Here is an 8,649-nt window from a genome sequence, read left to right on the forward strand (position 1 = left end):
TGAAGTTATATCAATGCACAAATTCACAAAGAGAATTTACATGATTTTCAGAACCAAATTAATCCTTAATTTACTATCATACAGCTATTTGAGCCAAAAGATCTGCATCTCAAACAATATAAACTCATTCTCTTTCTCAGGCTTCATTTACATAAGAAGGGCAACTTGCTCTCTGCCAAAGGAGCAAATCAAGTCCTCATGTAACTTCTCTCCCCCAACAAACGACTTTGAATATCCTCAGTGTCATTTTCCTGTCCTACAGAAAATCTGCCATAGCCAAGAGTCTTTCTTTATTGACTTTTTTTCCATACAGTATATTTTGATGATGCTTTTCCCCTCCCCACATTCCACCCAGATCTTCCCTAGCCACCCAACATTATCTTTTCTCTATCTCTCTTTAAAACAAACAAATAAACAAGAAGAAACACAGACCCACACAAAAATGGAAATCAAACAAGCAAAAGACCAATAAGAGAAAAAATAAGTCTAAACAAAACAAAATGAGACAAAAAGTCTATATAAATACCATTGAGTTTGTTTTGTGGGCCTTAAATCCACCAGCAAGTGGTTGGTGATTCTCATAACATTTGTGCTACTATTTCAGTGATATGTCTTGTAGGCAAGTCACTGTTGTAGGTCGAAGGGTTTATAGCTGGAGATATTGATTATTTTGATAGTTCTCCTCTGATAGCACGCAGAGTACCTCCCAGTATCATGAGTATCAGTCGGTAGGGGTGAAGCTTCTAGTGAGACACTAGCTGGACTTCTCCATGTTTGATGACATACGAGTTGTCTTCAGCAGTAGGTGGCCAAGACTCTTCTCCACCTTTCTCTTAGTCCTCCAGACTTTTTGCAAATCTATGAAAGTAATAGACTTTTTCAGAAAAGAAGCAAGGGCACAGGGCAGAGTGCTTTCAGACATACCAACATAATTTGAATGCCATATTTTTAACCTTTTCTTGGTACTTATTCTTATGCACAGCACACATGTGGAGGTGAGTGTGACTTGTAAGCATCAGTTCTCTCCTTCCACACATGGATTCCTGGGATCAAACTCACTTGGTCAGCTTGGAGGCAAGTGCTTTTACCAGCTGAGCCTCATTGGCCTGGACGAATTCCATGTTTTTAAGCAATCACTGAGTCTAACCCCACATTACATACAAGTGTAAGTCTGGGGTCTGAAAGATGGCTTAGTCATTAGAATCCCTGCCCTGCAAGCATAAGAGACCTGAGTTTGGATCCCCAGCATCCATATAAAAGCCAGGTATGACAGTTAAACTCGAGAAGGAAAAGGGGCACACACATATACATACATCACACACACACACACACACACACACACACACACACACACACACACACACACAGGTAAAGCTAACGGAGGTTACATAAGATGCTCAGAATGGCTAGTGAACATATGGAAAGTCTCACAACAGAGCAGTTAATAAGACTAACTTATCAAAAATGTGTGTTGCCACCCATGCGTACTACCACAGACCACTCTCAAAAACAGGCTGCTGTCTGTGGACCCCTTTAGTACAGATTAACTTGGTATCCTTGTGTTCTGATTTCTTTGTCAGAAGAATCAATGTTTTGGTTTTGGTTTTGGTTTTTCAAGACAGGGTTTCTCTGTGTAGTTTTGGTGGCTGTCCTGGATCTTGCTCTGTAGACCAGGCCGCCCTTGAACTCAGAGACCCGCCTGGCTCTGCCTCCCAAGTTCTGGGATTAAAGGCGTGCGCCACCACCGCCCAGCGAGAATCAATGTTTTGTGTCCCCAGTTCTACAATGATTTTAGGGTTCTGATTTTGGCAAAATAAGGGCTTTGCCATGTCTCCTCAGCCGGAAGCCCTAGGTGGGCATATTTACTACAACAATGCATCTCTAGACACAAGCATGGGCAGAGTTCTTGCCTATTGTGTTTGAAGCCAAAGAATGGAATTGTGTTTGTCAGTGTCTGTGGAGGGTTATTCTTTAGGTATTGGCCATCCTACCTCTGACCTAGAAAAGTGCTACACCTTCTGACCTACTTATTAGAAGTCCAGAGTGTGGCTAGTTAGGATTCCCACTTCCCTAAATGCTCTACAATCCACTAAATGCTATTCAGTCCCTTTGGCTTACTGTGTGTAGCACTTCGTGCAGGCAGAGTACTCAATGTTTCCACTGGAGACACTGTTACCAGCAGATGATGATGGATGCTGAACTTGGGGCTGGGCTGTACATGATGCAGTTTTAGCTCTGTGTTTGATGACATGCCCCTAATAAGGTGATGTTTGCCACTTTCAGTGTCCTGGTGACCATCTTTCTCTTTCTCTGTCGTCTTTCCATGATGGATATGTTGTCTGTTAAGGATGAAATAACAACTAAGTGGGGGAAGAGAGTAGGGAAGGTGATATTTTAGCCACAAAAATGACTGTAGCATAAAACAGAATTGTAGCAATGACAATTAGAGGTTGTCGAAGTAAGTCATTTGTTTTATGTTTTATTTTTCTCTTGGCTCTTTTCAGCTGTATTTCTGGGTCAAAACCAAAACAAACAAAAAACCAAAAATGTAGTCTGTTACAAGGAAATGGTTGTCTCTTAAAACAACATATAATGGAAAGATATTTGCTCCGAGTTAATTTTGTTTTTAATTTGTTAGATATTAAGATGCAAGCTGATAACTAAACATCACTTAAGCCAAGAGGTTTTTCATGTAATAAAGTGGCTTGCACAGGGGGAGGACGGTGTGAGAGAGACAGTCTGTTTGTTGTCAAGTGTAGAAGGGTAAGATGAATTTATCGCCAGAGCTCTTTGCTGGCCTTGCCAACAGGTGCCCAGCTGGCACTGGATATAAGCATGACAGCTTGACGCATTCAACTGAGACCCATGTTTCCATTTTCCTTCAACGAGGGAGTAGCTGAAAACATGACCTCTAATCCCCTTACTGCATGGAGGACATACAGAAGTAAATGAGTTTCCAGTTAAAGGTTCTGAATAGACATATCTCCAGTAATTTTGCATTTTAAAGTTGAACTGTAGAATAGGTTGAGGGTCCCATCTCTGAAATACTTGGGACTAGAAGTGTTTCAGGATTTCTGTTTGTTTTGGTCTGTGTTTTCCAGATTCAGGAATATATGCATACATGATGGAATGTTTTGGGATGGGACCCAAATAGACCTATGAAGTCTATTTGTATTTCATAGACACCTCACACATAGCCTGGTGTCATTTTATAGTACCCTTATTGTACTTTGACCAGCCTGCCTCATAAGGTCAAGTGCAGGGTTATCTATTAGTGATTTTCTGCCCGGGCTGAAAAAGGTGCTGGATTTTGGAGCAATTGGAGATGTTCAACCTGTATTGACACTAAGGTGGCTCCTGGATCCCGAGTCCTCCACCATGTGAACAAACTCAGAAAAGCTGACAGTCTGAGAGAGCTCAAATCTAAGAATTTCATCTTTGGATTAAAGTCCAAGTTTAGGTATCTTCAAATGAGACCTGTGTTCTGGGACGCAATCCATACACAACTGAGAGAAAATTCGACCCTTCTGTGTGAACTCTAATTTGTTCAACTTGATCTAAACCCAGGGTTGCTGCCAGAGGCTCACACATATTTCAAATGCGCCTTTGAACGTGAATATTTTCTTTCCAATTGATATTTCCCTTTTTACTTTAAGCATCTCTTCTATCCCAGTAAGCTCCCAGAAGATCATTTAGCGCGGGAAAAGAGCTGGTGAGGTGGCTCTGAGGGTAAAGGTGCCCGCAGGACAGGCTGACAGCCTGAATTTGATCCCCAGAATCCACATAAAGGTGAAAGAGGAGAAATGTCTCCACAAAACTTCCCTTTGACCCCTCCACACATGCTGTGGTGCATGCATGCACACAATAAAGAAAATAAAAATTAGGGCCAATTGTAGTGGTGTTCACCTTTAATCCCAGCACTCAGGAGGCAGGAGCAGATTCCTGAGAGTTCCAGGCCAGCCTGCTCTCCTAGCAACTTCAAGGCCAGCCAGAGTTCCAAACTGAGATCTTGTCCCAAACAAACAAACAAACAAATGCAATTTAAATGGGGGGAGCACTATGATTAGCAGTCCAGAGAACCTGCACCAGTATGGGTGGGTCAGGTAAGATGGCGTAATTAAGCACATGAGCTTTAATTACCTTGATGTTCTAGAGACCACAGAACAGAGGCTGCCTATAGCCCAGTCCATGGCCCAGGTGTGCAGAAGTCTTACAAGCTCTGGGAAACAAGGAAAGCAGAAGTGTATCTACATTTGTCTCATAATCACACCTGTATCACATGTGTCAGGTCATTTTAAACATGTATATGTGTTCCTCTCAGTAATTTTAAAAAATATTTATACATTAAAACAAACTCAAAATTACCTGCAATAAAATATCTTACAGAAAAGGGGGTATAGGGCTAGCACCTCTCTCTCTCTCTCTCTCTCTCTCTCTCTCTCTCTCTCTCTCTCTCTCCTCTCTCTCTCTCTGTATGTATGCATGTATGTGTGTAGCATGGTGTTACTGAAAAAACATCACTTCTATTTTCCTTCTTATGCTTACCGTTTATCATATCTATGCTTTCCTTTAAATATGTGTTTTGTTCATAACTGGTTTGAAGTCCTTCTTTGCTATTGTACTAATTCTACCATCTTTTCATTTCTGGATTTGTTTCATGATTTTTGTTGTTGTTTCATGACTTTTTATTGTCCATTAGAAATATATTTTCCTTTTTGTCATCATTCTTAAATGGAGGTAGATTTTGTTCATTTGGCCATTAATTTACTAGCCTATCAGCCTGAGGCATGGGAAGCTTGTTTTGAGCTTGGTTGAAATTTAACCCATTACTAACTGCCCTCCTACAAAAGCATAGCTCTACTGAAGGTTCTAGAGAATCACCCCATATTCAGTTAGGGTTTGCAGTCTTTTGACACAGTCATTTACAATATGATACTGCCATCTACAAATGTGTTGGGCCACATACTATCCTGGATGCATGTGGCTCCCAGATGGCAGGTCAACCCTACATAGAATTGCATTTTCTGAGATCATAGTGATGCCTTCCAGGCTTCATGCTATGTGACATCTTGGTGGTGGCATTTGACATTGTTCATCATCCCTACCCTTTTGGAACACTCTTTTCTTGTGCTGTCCATTCTATGGCATTCTCTTTGTTTTCCTCTTATCTTCATGAATACTTTATATTTCACCCCATCTTTACATACTCTTCAGAGCTTTCATTTCAAGCTACTTCTCTGTTTGCTGCTTTCTCTATAGAGCTAATGTTCGTGGCTCCTTCCAACACTCCTTATACACTGTAAACAAACAAACAACTCAATGCATATTGTAGGTTTGTGTATTATGAATCTGTGTAAGTGTGCTCTGTGTGTGTGTTGGGAGTATACGCATTATTAGTATGTTGTGAGTGCACATGTATTCTTCAGTCTTGGGCTTCTCTTCCAAAGTTCCACCCCCACCATTACCACCTCCAGTTACCATCTTACTTCCCCACTGTCTCTTTCTTCTTGGATACCAAGCACAGCATATGATAAGTGGCCTCCTGCCTCTGGACCACTGGCCTGCATCTGCTCCTGGTCTCAGCTTCTTTATTCTCTGCCTTGGATTTGGTGTTCTACACTTTCTCCTGCTGCTATGCTGTGTGGACTCCACAGAACTCTAAATACCCTTTGTTCTGGATAGTTTTATGCCAACTTGGCACAAGCTGTAGTCATCAGAGAGGATGAAGCCTCAATTAAGAAAATACCTCTGTGTAGTTTTTTTTAACTCTTTGGGGGCCCATCACCCAGTTCCCAAATAAATACATGGAGACTTATTCATACTTATAAATGCCCAGCCTTAGCTTGGCTTGTTTCTAGCCAGCTTTTCTTAACTTAAATTATCCCATCTATCTTTTGTCTCTGGGCTTATACCTTTCTTCCCTTCTTACTCCATGGCTGGTTGTGTAGCTGTGTAACTGTGCGACTGGCCCCTGGTGTTCTCCTCTCCTCCTTTTCTCGCTCTTCTCTCTTCTCTTTTGAGCCTAGATTTCTCCTCATATTTATTTTCTCTGTCTGCAGCCCCTCCTTTCCCTCTCCTGCCTTGCTATTGGCCATTCAGCTCTTTATTAGACCAATCAGGTGTTTTAGACAGGCAGAGTAACACAACTTCACAGAGTTAAGCAAATGCAAAATAAAAGAATGCAACATATCTTTGTGTCATTAAACAAATATTCCACAACATAAATGAATGTAACACACCATAAACTAATATTCCACAATATTTCCCCGTTTTTGTCTAAATAAAAATGGAGGTTTTAACTTTAACATAGTAAAACTATATACAACAAAAACAGTTATCAATAATTATATTCACAATATTCAGTCCATTTATATTTAGCAAATTCAGAGAAAATACTCCATTATCTATCTTATCTTAGTAATTCCAAAGTTTTATACCTAATTTACTTTCTATCATAACTAAGGAAAACTATAATTCTAACTATTTAGTCTTTAACTCCATCACAGACCTCAGAAGAATGTAATATTACCTAATGACAGAGACATCTGACTGCCTGGACAGTTACCCAAAGTTCCTTTGCAATGTTGGGGCATCCATCTTTGGACTACAGGCCTAGAATATCTGGCAGACTCTTCTGTGCAACAGGAATCTCGAAGGACTGTTCTGCCTTGTCTTGGCAAAGTTCCACAGTCTTTTTCCTTTGTGTCCTGCTTGTCCAGTTTGTACAGCATACTGTCAGCAGTCAAGGCAAGAGCAGTTTCTTGCCCAAATGGCTAGCCTTGCCACATTGAAAGCAAACTGCAAATGGAGTTTCTTCAATGCTCATCATCTTTCTATGAAGTAAATTGGTGCTGCCAGGAGCATATGTGTCTCATTGTCAGGAAAAACCTTAGGTTATTAAACATCTTAAGTGCCATACTTTGTGGGTCTTTGGAGTGTTTGAAAATCTGTCTAAAATATACCTGTTTAAGCTTGAAAACATACCTAATATGATTACAAGTTTGATTACTATAGATTAAATACTAACCTCATTCCTTAATTGTACATTGCATTTTTAAATGAGCTGCATAAGCACAACACCCCAAACAAGAGTAGAAACATGTATACAGTATAACAAAAAAGTCTAACTTTTTTTGTATCAATACACCAAAATCCATGCCAATGTAAAATATCTGAGATTAATAGTTGTCTTTTTAACCTATATTCCTCTAAACAATAACAAACATGCATAACCCACCAAATAACCAACAACCACCCAATCCACTTCTTGGGAATGTGGGCATCATCTTCTTTAGACTACTTCCTGTTGTCTGTGGGCAAAGGCATCTTTAGGGGACCCTGAGAAAATTGAGATAAAGGCCAAGTCCTGGGAAGACCAGCTGTAACCTTTGTTGATATATATTACCTGTCAAGACTCAGGAGCTCTCTCCCATTAAACCTGATCCATATTAACCTGGAAGGAATCCATGCCTCTTGTTTCCTGTGGACACAAAAGCAAAACCTCTTCCCCAAAGCATTTTTTACTTCCATTTGGCAAATACATTTTTTGGCTTCCATTTTAAAGTTAAAGCATTCTTAAAATAACTACACTGGTTTATTTTATTAGTCACTCTTTCAATCCCATATCTCTTAGCAGCTGTCATTTGCTTAACAGCAATCAAAAAATTCAAGGCAATACAACATATAGGATCCAGACTTCCTGTGTATTTCCCATCTCTATGTGGCTTATTCTTTTTTTTTTTTTTAATATTACTTCACTTCTCTCTTTAAAGGCTTTATTATTTTTAAACTACTTCTTTCTGTCTATGACTGCCTGTATTCTTTCTCCTTTCTTTCTTAAGCCTGTCTATGCACATTGTTAATCACACGTAAACTCTTCAGAGGTTTTTTCCATCTGGACCTCTTTACTACATACCTCTAGTCTTTTTTGACTGCATGAGCCTTTAAACTGATAATCTAACACAGCTAGGACCTCCTCCACTGCTTTGGGCTGCACCTCCCAACCCCCCCATACCCCCCTCACCTCTCAGTTCTTTGAGAGCCAAGCCTAAAGATCCTGGGCCCAGTCGGAGGTAGGTGACCAAGAACTGCATTCAACCCCCCAGCTCTGGAATGGCAGAGCCTTGCACTATGGCAGGTGTTTTTTTACTTAGACTTTTTGTTTCTACTTAGCATGGAAAAGGCTGTTTAAGTGCTCTGCTGTATGACAGTTTTTTTAAAAGAGCCATATCTTTTTTTTTTTTTACTTTCAGCTTTCTCAGGTCCTACGTGGAAATTAAAGCCTCGTGCTGGTACACCAAATATTGTTGGTTTTTTTACTCTTTGCTTTTTGGGGGCTCACTGTCCAGCTCCCATATAATCACATGGAGACTTATTTTTACTTATGAATGCCTGGCCTTAGCTTGGCTTGTTTCTAGCCAGCTTTCCTAGCTGAAATTAACCTGTCTTCTTCTCTTCTACATTTTGCCTCTGGGCTTTTTATGTTTCTTTATTTTACTTGTCTTTCTTCTCTTCTTACTCCATGGCTGACTGTGTGGCTGGGTGGATGTGTGGCTGGGTGACTGGCCCCTGGCATCCTCCTCTCCTTCTCCTTTTCTCACTCCTCCTCTTCTCTCTCCTCAAGCCTAGATTTCTCCTTCTGCTTGTTCT

The sequence above is a fragment of the Onychomys torridus genome, chromosome 6 (assembly GCF_903995425.1).
Source record: "Onychomys torridus chromosome 6, mOncTor1.1, whole genome shotgun sequence".
Taxonomy (NCBI): Eukaryota; Metazoa; Chordata; class Mammalia; order Rodentia; family Cricetidae; genus Onychomys; species Onychomys torridus.